The sequence below is a fragment of the Ictidomys tridecemlineatus genome, chromosome 3 (assembly GCF_052094955.1).
Source record: "Ictidomys tridecemlineatus isolate mIctTri1 chromosome 3, mIctTri1.hap1, whole genome shotgun sequence".
In the NCBI taxonomy this organism is placed as follows: Eukaryota; Metazoa; Chordata; class Mammalia; order Rodentia; family Sciuridae; genus Ictidomys; species Ictidomys tridecemlineatus.
This window is the reverse complement of record NC_135479.1, coordinates 61,015,107-61,031,198: the sequence shown is the minus strand read 5'-3', so window position 1 is coordinate 61,031,198 and position 16,092 is coordinate 61,015,107. Positions and strand designations below refer to the sequence as shown.

General features: G+C 43.2%; 1 long non-coding RNA gene across 1 annotated transcript in view; it reads left to right on the top strand.

The window, feature by feature from the left end:
• LOC144375818 (uncharacterized) overlaps nt 1-15,823 on the top strand; it is a 59,759-nt gene extending 43,936 nt beyond the window's left edge. Inside the window, exon 4 of the long non-coding RNA XR_013435683.1 lies at nt 14,937-15,823. This is a non-coding gene — a long non-coding RNA (uncharacterized LOC144375818). The remainder of the gene's footprint in view (nt 1-14,936) is intronic.
• Nucleotides 15,824-16,092: the final 269 nt, after the last annotated feature.

The window sequence follows — 16,092 nt, the reverse complement described above, 5'->3', positions numbered from 1 at the left end:
TTATACATGCATTTCTCTGATGCTCTATCTTTTAGTTACAGATATTTGAGATAAATATATTTTACTATAAATTTGCTTTCAAGAAAAAAATGCAACCTTCAAGTTATCTCTAATTCTCAAGGTTGTTGTACAAACATTTATAAGATGATAACAGATAGGACTCTGTCTACAGAAATATCCAAAGGCTTTAACTATATTTTCATTGAGACATTTTTTATCAAGGTACAATAATTGGTTAGATTCTAAGGTTTTCAGAAATTATTTCAAAATATAACCAGGAAAAATTCTAAAAGGAAACAATGATGCTTCACCAGAGAGGAAGCACACATTGGAGGTCCTAAGAAAAACAAAGGAATCATCTTTGGGTAAGAAAAGGTCGTTATATTGTGGATTTTAATGATAAAAGTATTTTCCTAAAAAGGAAAATCTTTATATCATTATCAAGACAGATGATATAGAAAGTTAAAACAATTAAAAAAGAGATTTATGTGTACTGGACTTACTACAAAACTTTTAACTGATTAATTCAAGGATATTCCAGGCTATTTTTCTGATTTTACTGTGCTGATATGAGCTAAGATTTTTTCCATATTTTTGATATGATAAAGACCTATTAAAATGTTAAGTTTAACTTACTTAAGGAAGGTCTAATGATTCTTACTACTTAAGCCAAGGATTAATTTTGGTGAATAAATTCATATCCTTGATTAAACACTAAATATATTAACTGCTGACTTAGATCTCAATTTTGACAATTCCCCTTGGATGCTAAATTTGATTAATCAATCAAATTAATCAAAGACACTGTTGATTCTTACATATTACTTTTGTTTGTTGGATAATTATGAGATTTGAGAGATCATTCTATTAGGACTGAGGTTCTCCAAATTGAAGTTGTGTGTTAGTTTTGAACAATAGAGGTTGCAAACCTTGTTGGAAATTCATTGTTATTATATAAGTTCTCTGACTGGACCTATTATCCATAAAAATATGGTAGGAGTTATATATTATTCCCTACATTGGGAAGTAACCTTAAGCATATTTTTTAAAAGAAATTAAGAGACACCTATTTAAAGGACAATATTCGGAAATATAGAGATATTTTGAGACCTTCTCTCAAAAAGAGATTGAGGGTTCTTTCTAAATTGTTAGGATGAATCAAGTAATCTATTTGAAAATTTACAATAATCCAAAAAAATTGAAAAATTTTGAATATTGAAAAATTACAATAATCAATAAAAGGTCAATCTTTTCTTAACATTTAAATACTTGTACTATTATCTATAACTTAAACTGATGATACAATGGCTTACACCAAGCCTTTACCCAATTTTGTTAAATTAAAAAAGGGAGGGAGGGGACAGGACCCGAGAGGCACACACTGGATCTTACAAAATATTTTAAAATTTTTTTCTTTTTTTTTTTATATATATATATTTTTTATTGTTGGTCTTTCAAAACATTACATCTTTCTTAATATATCATGTTTCACAATTTGATGCAGAATGGTTATGAACTTCCATTATTACCCCGTATACAGATTGCTGAATCACATCGGTTACATCAGTTACATTTCCATTGATTTACACATTGCCATTCTAGTGTCTGATGAATTCTGCTCTCTAACCTATCATCTACTATCCCCCCACCCCTCCCCTACCCTCCCCTCTTCTCTCTCGACCACCTCTACTGTAAAACATTTATTCCACTTGTGTACTTCTTCCTTACCCCTTACTTCCTCTTGTATGTAATTTTATAAAACCCTGAGGATCACCTTCCCTTTCCCTGCAGATTCCCTTCTCTCTCCCTTTCCCTCCCCCCTCTCATCCCTATTTAATGTTAATCTTCTTCTCCTGCTCTTCGTCCCTACTCTGTCCTTAGTTACTCCCCTTATATCAAAGAAGTCATTTGGCATTTATTTTTTAAGGATTGGCTAGCTTCACTTAGCATAATCTGCTCTAATGCCATCCATTTCCCTCCAAATTCTATGATTTTGTCGTTTCTTAATGCAAAGTAATACTCCATTGTGTATAAATGCCACATTTTTTATCCATTCATCTATTGAAGGGCATCTAGGTTGGTTCCACAGTCTTGCTATTGTGAATTGTGCTAGTATGAACATCGATGTAGCAGTGTCCCTGTAGCATGCTCTTTTTAAGTCTTTAGGGAATAGACCGAGAAGGGGAATAGCTGGGTCAAATGGTGGTTCCATTCCCAACTTCCCAAGAAATCTCCATACTGCTTTCCAAATTGGCTGCACCATTTTGCAGTCCCACCAACAATGAACAAGTGTACCCTTATCCCCACATCCTCTCCAGCACTTGTTGTTGTTGGACTTCATGCTGGCTGCCAATCTTACTGGAGTGAGATGGTATCTTAGGGTAGTTTTGATTTGCATTTCTCTGACCGCTAGCGATGGTGAGCATTTTTTCATGTACTTGTTGATTGATTGTATGTCCTCCTCTGAGAAGTGTCTGTTCAGGTCCTTGGCCCATTTGTTGATTGGGTTATTTGTTGTCTTATTAAGTGTGTGGAGTAAAGATTTGTTCCCAGGATGTAGGCTCCCTGTTTATCTCTCTTATTGTTTCTTTTGCAGAGAAAAAACTTTTTAGTTTGAGTAAGTCCCATTTGTTGATTCTAGCTGTTAACTCTTGCGCTATGGGTGTCCTATTGAGGAATTTGGAGCCCGACCCCACAGTATGTAGATCATAGCCAACTTTTTCTTCTATCAGACGCCATGTCTCTGATTTAATATCAAGCTCCTTGATCCATTTTGAGTTAACTTTTGTGCATGGTGAGAGAAAGGGATTCAGTTTCATTTTGATGCATATGGATTTCCAATTTTCCCAGCACCATTTGTTGAAGATGCTATTCTTCCTCCATTGCATGCTTTTAGCCCCTTTATCAAATATAAGATAGTTGTAGTTTTGTGGATTGGTTACTGTGTCCTCTATTCTGTACCATTGGTCCACCCATCTGTTCTGGTACCAGTACCATGCTGTTTTTGTTACTATTGCTCTGTAGTATAATTTGAGGTCTGGTATCGCTATACCACCTGATTCACACTTCCTGCTTAGCATTGTTTTTGCTATTCTGGGTCTTTTATTATTCCATATGAATTTCATGATTCTTTTATCTATTTCTACAAGAAATGCTGTTGGGATTTTGATTGGCATTGCATTGAACATATAGAGAACTTTTGGTAGTATCGCCATTTTTATGATGTTGGTTCTGCCTATCCATGAACAGGGTATATTTTTCCATCTTCTAAGGTCTTCTTCTATATCTTTCTTTAGGGTTCTGTAGTTTTCATTGTGTAAATCTTTCACCTCTTTTGTTAGGTTGATTCCCAAGTATTTTATTTTTGGGGGGGATATTGTGAATGGAGTAGTTGTCCTCATTTCCGTATCAGAGGATTTGTCGCTGATATACAGGAATGCATTTGATTTATGCGGGTTGATTTTATACCCTGACACTTTGCTGAATTTATTTATTAGCTCTAATAGTTTCTATGTAGACCCTTTTGGGTCTGTTAGGTATATAATCATGTCATCAGCAAATAGTGATAATTTAAGTTCTTCTTTTCCTATTTTTATGCCTTTAATTTCTTTCGTCTGTCTAATTGCTCTGGCCAGTGTTTCGAGAACTATGTTGAACAGAAGTGGTGAGAGAGGGCATCCCTGTCTTGTTCCAGATCTTAGAGGGAATGCCTTCAATTTCTCTCCATTCAGAATGATGCTGGCCTGTGGCTTCTCATAGATTGCTTTTACAATGTTGAGGTATGATCCTGTTATCCCTAATTTTTCTAGAGTTTTGAACATAAAGGGATGCTGTACTTTGTCGAATGCTTTTTCTGCATCTATTGAGATGATCATGTGGTTCTTATTTTTAAGTCTATTGATGTGGTGAATAACATTTATTGATTTCCGTATATTGAACCATCCCTGCATCCCAGGGATGAATCCTACTTGATCATGGTGTATAATTTTTTTGATATGTTTTTGAATCTGGTTCGCCAGAATTTTATTGAGGATTTTTACATCTAGGTTCATTAGAGATATTGGTCTGTAGTTTTCTTTCTTGGAGGTGTCTTTGTCTGGTTTAGGGATTAGTGTGATGTTGGCCTCGTAGAATGTATTTGGAAGTTCTCCCTCTTTTTCTATTTCCTGAAATAGCTTGAAAAGTATTGGTGTTAGTTCCTCTTTAAAGGTTTTGTAAAACTCTGCTGTATACCCATCCGGTCCTGGGCTTTTCTTAGTTGGTAGTCTTTTGATGGTTTCTTCTATTTCCTCTATTGTTATTGGTCTGTTTAGGTTGTCTATATCCTCCTGACTCAATCTGGGCATATCATATGACTTAAGAAATTTATCTGTACCTTCACTATCTTCTATTTTATTAGAGTATAAGGATTCAAAATAATTTCTGATTATCTTCTGTATTTCTGAAGTGTCTGTTGTGATATTGCCTTTTTCATCCCATATTTAGTAATTTGGGTTCTCTCTCTTCTTCTCTTCATTAGCATGGCTAAGGGTCCGTTGATCTTATTTATTTTTTCAAAGAACCAACTTTTAGTTTTGTCTATTTTTTCAATTGTTTCTTTTGTTTCGATTTCATTAATTTTAGCTCTGATTTTAATTTTTTCTTGCCTTCTACTCCTATTGCTGTTGTTTTGCTCTTCTTTTTCTAGGATTTTGAGATGAAGTATGAGATCATTTATTTGTTAGTTTTTTCTTTTTTTAAGGAATGAACTCCAAGCAATAAATTTTCCTCTTAGAACTGCTTTCAATGTGTCCCATAGATTCCGATATGTTGTGTCTTTGTTTTTGTTTAACTCTAAGAAGTTTTTAATTTCCTCCTTAATGTCTTCTAAAACCCATTGATCATTCAGTAGCCTATTGTTCATTCTCCAAGTGATGCCTGATTTTTCCTTCCTTCTTTTATCATTGATTTTCAGTTTCATTCCATTATGATCAGACAAGATGCATGGTATTATCTCTACTCCTTTATATTGTCTAAGAGTTGCCCTGTGACATAATATATGATCTATTTTTGTGAAGGATCCATGTGCTGCTGAGAAAAAAGTGTAACTACTTGATGTTGGATGGTATATTCTATATATGTCAATTAAGTCTAGGTTGTTAATTGTGTTGTTGAGTTCTATAGTTTTCTTGTTTAACTTTTGTTTGGAAGATCTGTCCAGTGGTGAGAGAGGTGTGTTGAAGTCTCCCATGATTATTGTATGGTGGTCTATTAGACTCTTGAACTTGAGAAGTGTTTGCTTGATGAACATAGCTGCACCATTATTTGGGGCATATATATTTATGATTGTTATGTCTTGTTGGTGTATAGTTCCCTTGAGCAGTATGTAGTGTCCCTCTTTATCCCTTTTGATTAACTTTGGCTTGAAATCTATTTTATTAGATATGAGTATGGATATTCCTGCTTGTTTCCGCAGTCCATATGAGTGGTATGATTTTTCCCAACCTTTCACCTTCAGTCTATGTATATCTTTTCCTATCAAATGCGTCTCCTGCAGGCAGCATATTGTTGGGTTTTGTTTTGTGATCCATTCAACTAGCCTGTGTCTCTTAATTGGTGAGTTTAAGCCATTAACATTTAGGGTTATTATTGAGATGTGGTTGTTCTTCCAGCCATATTTGTTTATTGATGATACTAAACCTGGTTTGTTTTCCTCTTTGATTATTTTCCCCCATTTACTGTCCTACTTCCCAATGTTGGTTTTCAACGTTATTTTCCACTTCCTCTTCCTGTAATGTTTTGCCAAGGATTTTTTGAAGAGAAGGTTTTCTAGCTTCGAATTCTTTTAACTTTTGTTTATCGTGGAAGGTTTTAATTTCATCTTCCATCCTGAAGCTTAATTTCGCCGGGTACACGATTCTTGATTGGAACACATTTTCTTTCAGTGTTTGAAATATGTTATTCCAGGATCTTCTAGCTTTCAGTGTCTGTGTTGAGAGATCCGCTGTTATCCTGATTGGCTTACCCCTAAATGTAATCTGCTTCCTTTCTCTGGTAGCTTTTAAAATTCTTTCCTTATTCTGTATGTTGGACATCTTCATTATAATATGTCTAGGTGTGGATCTCTTATGGTTTTGCACATTCGGCAACCTGTAGGCTTCTAGGATTTGGGATTCTGTCTCATTTCTCAAGTCTGGGAGGTTTTCTCATATTATTTCATTGAATAGATTATTTATTCCTTTGGTTTGGAGCTCTGTGCCTTCCTGTATCCCGATGACCCTTAAATTTGGTCTTTTGATATTGTCCCATAATTCTTGGATGTTCTGCTCATGGTTTCTTAGCAGTCTTGCTGAGCTGTCTATGTTCTTTTCCAGTTGAAATACTTTGTCTTCATTGTCTGATGTTCTATCTTCTAAGTGATCTACTCTGCTGGTAGTATTCTCAATTGAGTTTTTAAGTTGGTTTATTGCTTCCTGCATTTCTAGAATTTCTATTTGTTTGTTTTTTATTACCTCTATCTCCCTGTGAAATTGATCTTTTACTTCCTGGATTTGTTTGTCAATGTGATCTTTCATTGTCTGATTTTGCTGTCTCATGTCTTCCTTGAGACTCCAGATCATCTGAAGCATATATATCCTGAACTCTTTCTCTGATATTCCCTCTGTTGCAGCTATTGCCTCTTCTAAAGTTGAGTTGACCTGCATTGCTTGTGGTCCTTTCTTTCCTTGTCTTTTCATACTGCTGCGTGGTTAAGAGCCAGGTGGGTGGGGCAGCCGTTTGCAGAGCGAGAGATGGACCTCCCGTGAGAGCCCGGATGGTGGAGGGCACCTGCCGGTTGGGCGGGGCGGGCCGCATAGCTCCGGGTGCCAGCCGCTAGCCAAAGCGGGTGCTGGCTGGGGGACTAAACTCTTGCACCCGCCGTGGAGCCGCCTATGGAGCCGGGTAACTGCGGCCGCGTGGTTAAGAGCCAGGCGTGTGGAGCAGCAGCTCGCTGAGGGAGAGATGGGCCTCCTGTGGTAGCCCAGATGGTGTAGGGCACCTGCCAGTTTGGGCCACGCAGCTCCAGGTGCCAGCCACTTGCAGAAGCGGGTGCTGGCTGCAGAACTAAACTCCTGCACCCGCCGTGGAGCCGCCTGTGGAGCCAGGAAGCTGTGGCTGCGTGGTCAAGAGCCAGGCAGGTGGGTGGAGCAGCCTCTTGCTGAGCGAGAGATGGGCCTCCCTTGGGAACCCGAATGGTGAAGAATGCCTGCCGGTTCGGGCCGAGCGACCAGCCGCCGGGTGCTGGCCGCTTGCAGTAGCGGGTGCTGGCTGCGGGACTAAACACCTGCACCCGCTGTGGAGCCGCCTGTGGAGCCAGGAAGCTGCGGCCGTGTGATCAAGAGCCAGGCAGGTGGGTGGATCAGCCTCTCGCTGAGCGAGACATGGGCCTCCTGTGCGAGCCCAGATGGTGAAGAATGCCTGCCGGTTCGGGCAGAGCGACCAGCCGCCGGGTGCTGGCCGCTTGCAGTAGCAGGTGCTGGCTGCGGGACTAAACACCTGCACCCGCCATGGAGCCACCTGTGGAGCCAGGAAGCTGCAGCCGCGTGGTCAAGAGCCAGGCAGGTGGGTGGGGCAGCCTCTGGCTGAGCGAGAGATGGGCCTCCCTTAAGAGCCTGGATGGTGAATAATGCCTGCTGGTTCGGGCAGAGCGACCAGCCGCCGGGTGCTGGCTGCTTGCAGTAGCGGGTGCTGGCTGCGGGACTAAACACCTGCACCCGCCGTGGAGCCGCCTGTGGAGCCGGTAACTGAGGCCGCGTGGTTAAGAGCCAGGCATATGGAACAGCAGCTCGCTGAGGGAGAGATGGGCCTCCTGTGATAGCCCAGATGGTGAAGGGCACCTGCTGGTTCGGGCCGCGCAGCTCCAGGTGCAAGCCCCTTGCAGAAGCAGGTGCTGGCTGCAGAACTAAACTCCTGCACCCGCCGTGGAGCCGCCTGTGGAGACAGGAAGCTGCGGCCACGTGGTCAAGAGCCAGGCAGGTGGGTGGGGCAGCCTCTCGCTGAGCGAGATGGGCCTCCCGTGCAAGCCCAGATGGTGAAGGGCGCCTGCCGGTTCGGGCGGGGTGGGCCGGCCGCCGGGTGCCAGCCGCTTGCATTAGGGGGTGCTGGCTGGGGGACTAAACACCTGCACCCGCCGTGGAGCTGCCTGTGGAGGCCGTGTGGTCTAGAGCCAGGCAGGTGGGTGGGGCAGCTGCACGCTGAGCCAGAGATAGGCTTCCCGTGAGAGCCGCTTGCAGGAGCGGCTGATGGCTGCATAACTGTACCTCTGTGCCCGCGTGGCCAGCCAAGATCCACTTCTCTGGGACAAACTGTCACTTCCAGTAAACCTACCAGTTCTCGGCTGCTCTCCTCTTAAGGGAATTTTGTTAGAAGTTCCTCCGTAGGTAGGCTGAGGCTGTTGCAGTGGGTCGTTCTGGTCCCGTTAAAGTGGAGACATTGGAATCGCTGCTTCCTCGCCGGCCACCATGATGGATCCTCTAAAATTTTTTTCTTAATTGTAATATTGAGAGTCTCATTGTTGTTAAACTTGATTCAGTAAATTAAATCAGATTTCAAAGTAGAGTTTAAACCAGTCATCATGAAAATTACTGACAAACCTGACACAGGAAGGTAAATTTCCAACTGCAGAGTTTCTAGCCATACAGCTTCACGAGTTTGTCAGGTAAGTAAAAATTATGAAAAGACTTGTGTGGACCCATTTCTCAGGTCCACCTTTAATGTATCTTGCAGTGTGGACTGCAAGTCCACCCGTGAAACTTGATTAATTCTACTGACTATAATGGTCAATTATACCTATATGTTGATGCTATGGTAAACAGGCTGTCTGGGAGTATCTTTTGAGAAGAAGACAGTGTATAAGAAACCTAAACCAGCCAATTGTGCTTGTCCTTAGAAATTAGACTACCTATCTGGACAATTGTCATGAAGATTATTAAAACAGAATTTTCCTATACAGGCAAGTTATTTACATAAAATATCCACCAATGTATTATTGTCTTAATCATTCTACAATAGAAGTTGACACCTTTTCTAAGTGGATAGATTATGCAAATGTCTTGTCAATACAACACAAGATGTCTAGAAATAATGGATGTATTAGGTTAGTCTCCTAAAATGGACAAGAACAATTACATGAGGATGCTGTAATTCTTAGAAACTCTAACCCTCAGAAAGATGACACCCAAAAGGATGTTTTGATGTTTGACTTCTACCTTCAGAATATTTACATTACTGATAACCTAATAGACTCCTTAAATGTGAGAATTAAGAGAAAAGATGATGAATATCCTGTAGCTTGTAAGAATACAACTTATCTTATTGAATCACTAGTTATTGCCAGCTAATATTTCAGAGCTATAATATGCTGAAGTTAATGTACAGACTTTGAAACAGGTGCATGTCAATTAGCCAGACCTAGGCAAGCTGCTGGTCTCATCATCCTTGAAGTGACTACTTTAAATATTATTCCTAGCTTCCACAGTTACAGCCTTTATGGCTATATCTTAAAACACTGTGGGTAGCCATTCTCGCACGTGATTGGGCACCTCCCGGATTGGGTGTGAGGCATTCTGGCCAAACTGTGTCAGAGCTTCCCCCACCCTCTCCAGGTGCGAGAGCCTGTCCATGTGGAGATGTAACTGACCACTGACCCTGAGGCCAATCACTGACCTTGACCTTGGAATGCTTCCCCCCTTGACCTTCATTGGATGGAATTTTCCCCTGAATTTCTTGTTCCCCAATAAAAGGCCACTCCCTGGCATGCTCTCTCTCTCTCTCTAAAATTGGGAAAAGATTAAGAATCTTCTGATGAGAGTTTGGCAAAGTAATAATAATAACCTAGATCTTCCAAGTTGATTGTGTTATTGAAATGATATGTTTTCTACAAATTTCTTTGTGTTTCAATAGTAGATCATAATGACCTTGGACAAAGAATCCAGTGACTAATAGATATAATTCCCAATTGCCTTTAAATATTAAGAAAGACGGAATATGTGGGGAGCCACTCTGAATGATTCATGCCTTCCATCCTGAAGCAAGAGACTTTGACAGGTCACTGCATTTCATATTGTCCCAGTCCAGGAAGTTGAGGGCCTGTTTTCAGACTTAGGCAGTCACCAATGGAGCTGAGCTATACTCACCTATTGCTTTCTAATACTACCCTTTTTCCCTGTTTGGGATAGAATGTTCCATGAAATCACCCTTTGAGTGTCCCCTTCTCTTGCTCTGCCCTTGGGTGTGGCCTTCCTAGATGTCAGTCAACCTGCTGACAGCAGACATCAGGAAGCTAGACTCACCCCCCTGAAACCTGACACTTTGCCTTATTTGAATGGCTTCTCCTTAATAAAAAGGTTAATTCAGCACATGCTCTCTCGCTCTCTTTTCCTGCAGACCCTTAAGGTCAGAAGAGCCGACACAGGACCCCAAAGAAAAAGGTATCTTTCTCTCTTGTGTGATGATTTGGTGCAGCCCAGTTCCCCTGGAGTGACCCTGAATGTTTTAGTCATGAGGAACGTGACATTCTGGGATGAATCTCACTTGGTCCTAGTATATAATTTAGTGAATGTTCTGTTGAATTTGCTCGATCAGTATTTTGTTAAGGACTTTTGTGGCTGCAGACATGAGGTATATTGGTCTGTATCTGTAGTTTTTGTTGTGGTTTTTGTAATATTATAGAAACTTTACAGTCTGACCTATTTGAAGGTCATCCAAGTTGTGTTTAGAATGCTGCTTCTCAGACAGGAATGAGAAAGCTGAGCAGAAGTCCCACCCTAATTCTTTTCTGTGAACCTGAACCTGCTCTTCCTTGCTGCTCCAGGGATGGACCCATAAATTGACCAATCACTGTAGGAGGATAGGCCTTAGCACTCAGCCAGTCACCTGGTACCATTAGTCCTGGACCAAATCCTGTGGGGAAAAAGCCACAGTAGTTCTCACTTGCATTCATTGCAGATTTACATCATTGATGTGTCCTCTATCAAATGAGATCCTCTATAGAGACACCCTGAACACACCAATGTGTTCATGTAACAGCTTCCTTGACTTCTCTCCTTGTGGCACAGATAGACCCACCTCAGCAGCCGCAGGGTTCCTTGGTACATGGGGAGCAGATGTGGCCATCTACCCCCTCTACATGGAAGTTACTAAGGGCTCCAGTTCTGGCCATTTCCAACAGTGCTGGCAGGATAAGTACCTAGTTTTGGACATGCGGATGAAGGAAGGGACACGTGCTAAGGACTTAGAAGGGTGCTGCCAAATGATTCTGAGGAGTATCCGTGGCCACATCTCTCAGGGGATCTGCCCAGGCCTCTATTTCCTGTCTTCTCACCAGGGCTGTTCAGCAGTATTTTCAGTGAGACTCCATATTGTTAAAGTGCCCCTGGGTTTAATCCCTAGTACTTAAATAATACAAAACAAACAAAACAAATAAAACAAAAATAAGTAAATAATACAAATCCTAAAAAAGTTAGGTCTACATAGGATTTACTGTTCAAAGAAAATTCAAGTGTAAACAGTCCCTTCCACTACTATATGGTCAAACAAAAGCTGGACTGCAATGATGTGAAAAACTCAGAGGAGGCAAACACCCAGGAGAGAATAATGACTGTTCCCTGGAGTCTAGCAGGAGGGAGAAGGGGAGGGAGTGGGTACGGGTACCAGATAAAGGACAAGGGATGCAGTTAAGCCAATAAGCTGATGTTTTTTTAAAAAATAGTCTTAAATTTTAAAATCACGTCATTTCAACAAAAATACAAAAAGAAAAACATGAAAGAGGACAGGAAAAAGGCAGCTCTGGGGCAGAAACAGGTGCAAGGGGGAGCACAGTAGGTGGTGCAGAGGTGGGGCCACTAGGAGGTACAGGCATGAAGCTGCTGTTGAAGGTGGTTCTGACCTGGTGCTCTCTCAGGTGGTGGAGGTGGTAATGGAAGTTGAGCTGGGGTTTCTTATCTCTTCCTTTATCCTAACTTATGTGTCTGTACAGACTACTGTATGTATGTTTCTAAGTGCTTCATTATTCTTCTTGGCTTATTGTTGATATTACCATAAAATATGTGTACTCTTCTGTTTGGCACTAGTGTTGAGACTTAACTGCCTGATGACATGGAGCTAGACATTGTTGTTTCTCCTGTGGGATGTGTTCCCTATACTAAGCAAATTTATCTTTTCTCTAGCCATTGAAGTTAAGAGTTTATATATATATATATTTTTTTCTGTTTCTAAATAACACTGTTTGAGCAAAAAGGTTTAAGTTTAGGCCAGGCTCAGCAATGGAGCAAGACCCTATTTCAAAATAAAAAAGGAAAAGACCATGGATGTAGCTCAGTGGTAAAGTGCCCCTGGATTCAAGCCGAGTACCAAAAAATAAAAATAAAAACATAAAAAACATTGACCTGTAAAGAGGTCGGGTGAGCGTCAGAGGAAGAGACCACCAAGAAACTGTCTCATGCAACAGCAAAGGGTTTATTAGGGGTCCAGCATGCTGGGGCTCAGAGCTCACTTGAATAGAGCAAAGAGAGAGAGCCCTGAGAACAGCTCAAGCAGAGCTTGTATACTTTTCTTGGAGAGGGCAGGGAGGGAAGTTCATTGACAGGTTAGGGCGAGTGGGCAGTTTGCCTGCAACCCAGTGAGGGAGTGCATTCTGCAGTTTGGCAGTTGGGGACAGCACATTCTGGGAACAAGATTAGCAAACAGTTCTCAAGATTTCAACAGTGTTCTGTTAAGCATACAGAAAAACAGAGTGACAAGTACCTATTTTATTAACCTTTCAGTCCTGTATGGCATTTGCCCTTCTAAGGAAACATAATTAGTCCCTTCCAACATTACACAGCCCAGAAGAAATTAGACTGCACTGGTTAGAAAAATGTAGACTTGGCATATCGCAGGACTAGAAAGTTAAGGGGTTGCTGGGGACTAGCTGGAGGGTGGGGAGGCATTGGTCATGGATACCAAATTCCGGAAAATGTTCTGGAACTCGAAACTGGTGATTATTGCACAGTTTAGAGAAGGCACTTGATGGCAAATAACTGAGTCTTCTAACCATGTAAACAAATCTTTAATTTTAAACAATACTAAAATAATAAACACATGCAATAAAAACAAATAAACAATTGCCTGGGAGAACAGAGGCTCAGGGATCCTCTCAGGATACTGTGCTGACTGAAGGGCCAGCAGGGGGTGTTGGCCTTGATCGTCCACTGCAGGTTCATCCAGCTCCAGTTCTCTATCAGATGGTGGAGGTCGTGGACCAAGAACTAGAGCTTCTACAAGCACCAGAGCGGCTAGAGGAGTAAAGGTCCACAGACTATCCATGTTAGGTCCAGGAACAGAATATTCCCTACTGCCTTTCAAACAATTCCACACACAAACCCAACACCGGGCATTGTTCCCAGAATGCACACAGACAATGACAGCTCTGCCTCTCATTGTTCCTGCCCCGCCCCAGTTCCTGTGCAGTATGCTCTGCTTGTCCATCCCTGTCCCATTCTGACATACTCATAACCCCACCTCAGTCCTCCTCACCTTCGGTCTGTTCCTCTTGGGCTCCAGGTTTTCTATCAAGGCTGCGACCTGGTGTCCTTGGTCCTCCTCCTCGGGGCCTGTGACAGTGACCTGGCTGTGGACATTTCCAAGTGGGTAGTGAGACAAATGCAAGTGAGGGAGTGAGGAGACCACCCAAGAGGGATGGGGGGCAACAGTATGAGAGGACTGGCCTTTCCTACCACGAGGTCAGTGATCTTGGCACCCCACAGTACAGAGGAGAGGGCTGAAGCTCAAAGAGGCCCAGGGCCAGTTCGAGGACTCACAGCTGTATGTGACCCTGTCACCCTGGGCAGGGCTTACCTTTCCAACATTTCGCCCATCTCTTCTTGGATGGAGGAACTTGAGATGCTTGGGGCCTAAGAGAAAGAATCATAGAAGAAGGCAGGCTCCAGAGTGTCCTCCAGGTCCCCCAGGGAATATGCCTGGAACACATATCCAATGCTGGTATCCTCCCCTCTGTAGCCACCTTCTTGGTTGGGACATTGAGGAAACAGAGTCAGTGCCAAAGTGACCCACCAGAAGTGTCTGGGGATGGAGTCCAGTGCAATAGCCAAAGCTCATAGGGGCTTGTCCCACAGAGGGATAGGAGAGCCCCAGCAGAGCAATGGCTGACAAGAGTTCACAGTGGAATTGCCGAGGGGATAGTTAGAAACACAGCAGCTTCAGGCCAGTTTGTTAGCTGAGCAGAGGTGGCAGCTCTGTGCATTAGGAGCTTATCCCCTGAGTTCCACCAGCACATCACCTTCTGGAGATGGGAAAACAGGCTCATCCCACACAGGAGGGTCCCTGTGTGAGGACAACCAGGACATCATTCTCTGTGGTGCTGTTGAAATGGCTCCAGGACGGAATGAGGTCCAGGTCCCACAGCCGTGAAAGGCTGAATGGCTTTGGAACCTGGGTCCCCCTGGAAGGTGGTGAGGTCCTGGGGGCCCAGGTCCTGCTTTCACACTCTGTGTTCCTTGAGACAGCAAGTACCAGAGAAATGGACCAATCGTCATGAGCCTTGTAGTGTTTCCGCTAAACTCATCCCTAGTAATCCTGATGCTGTGTAAGACTTGGAGAGGGTGTGGAAGGACCATCAGGCCATTGTCACCTGGACGCCTGGGTGTAGGAATTATAGTTAGTTGGATGACAATCATCAGAGAATTAAAATGAAATAATGTCCACGTTACTGTTCTGATGTTTTCACAAATATGGGAACAGTGACCTTGGATGAGTCCAAGAACGAGGCAGGCAGAGAGGGTGGGGAGGATGGGCGAGGATTTGTTGCTCAGATTCCTCACGGTGGGGACTCTGCCCCTCCACCTGACAATCCTACCAGGAAGGTGGTCCTGGTGGTGTCTGTGCTCTTATTCACTTTTATTCTGCTCTGTTCTCTGCAGGTAGAGTCCCCTCTGTTCCGCACTCACCCTGAGGCCCAGCTCCTGCCCAGTGGTGCTTGGCTCTGGATATTCCTCTCTGCACATGGATTTGGAGCTGAAGCTGCAGTTCCTTCGCTTGTTGAGGATAAACTGTGGAAAGAATGGAAGACAGTGCCTGGTAGCTGGCCAGGAGCCCCAGTCCCTGCTGGCTTCCGTTCAGGGTATTTCTGCCCCATGTGACCTTCTGCTCCCCCGACCTCATACAGACACTGTGTCTCAGGATTCTACACTGAGAGGACTGGAAATGACACTGGGTGCCCAGGATGTACCCTGGACACATTCATTCCCCATATTTAGCCCTGTCCTGGGGGTGACCATGATAGGACAGGAGGCTTACAGTCTCCCACCACCTATTCCTGCCTTAGTTCCCTGTTCTCCCCTACTGAGGAGCAAGGTGGTGGGGCTCTGCAGGGCTACTCACAGTGATGTTCTCTCCTGGATATACCTCACCAGAGCTATGTTGTGTAGACCTTAAGCTACTCCTCCCACTTGTAGGAGTGCCACTTGGAGGAGTACCAAGAGCAGGAGACTGGCAGCAGCATCTGAAGCAACATCACAGTCGTTTCCAAAATTTTGTTCTTTGGGGTGTCCAGTGGATTGGATCTGGGGAAGGACCGTGCAGCTATGGGGGCAGCTCTGGTGACGGGGCCTCCTAAAGAGTTGGCCTCCACAGGGGAAGCAAGAAAACATGCTTTTTCATCCAAAGGATTTCAGCAAATGAGCTGGGAGGAGGCTGTTGCTAGAATGTAGTTTCCTGGTTACTCGGTTCCATGACCAAGGAAGGGAGAGGCCATGTCTTGGGGTTCCTGGCCTAACCCATCCTCCAAATAAACCCATGTTTGTCCCTCTGTTGGCTCTCCTCCAGCTCCATGACATTTTCATGTGTGTACACAGGCAACCCACATCCCTTGACAGGCCTGGGTTCAGCCCTGGTCCCAGCTCTGAGGATACACAGTTAGGTTTCAACCCAGATCCTCCTCCTGTCCTCTCATATGACCTTGGAAAAGTCACTGTGTCTCTGAGGCTTGCCCAGTGTCCCTCTGCTGCCGCAGTCTGGCTGGACACAATTCAGGAGCCACTTGATCCTGGCGTATACATACAAATTGCTATAGATGCG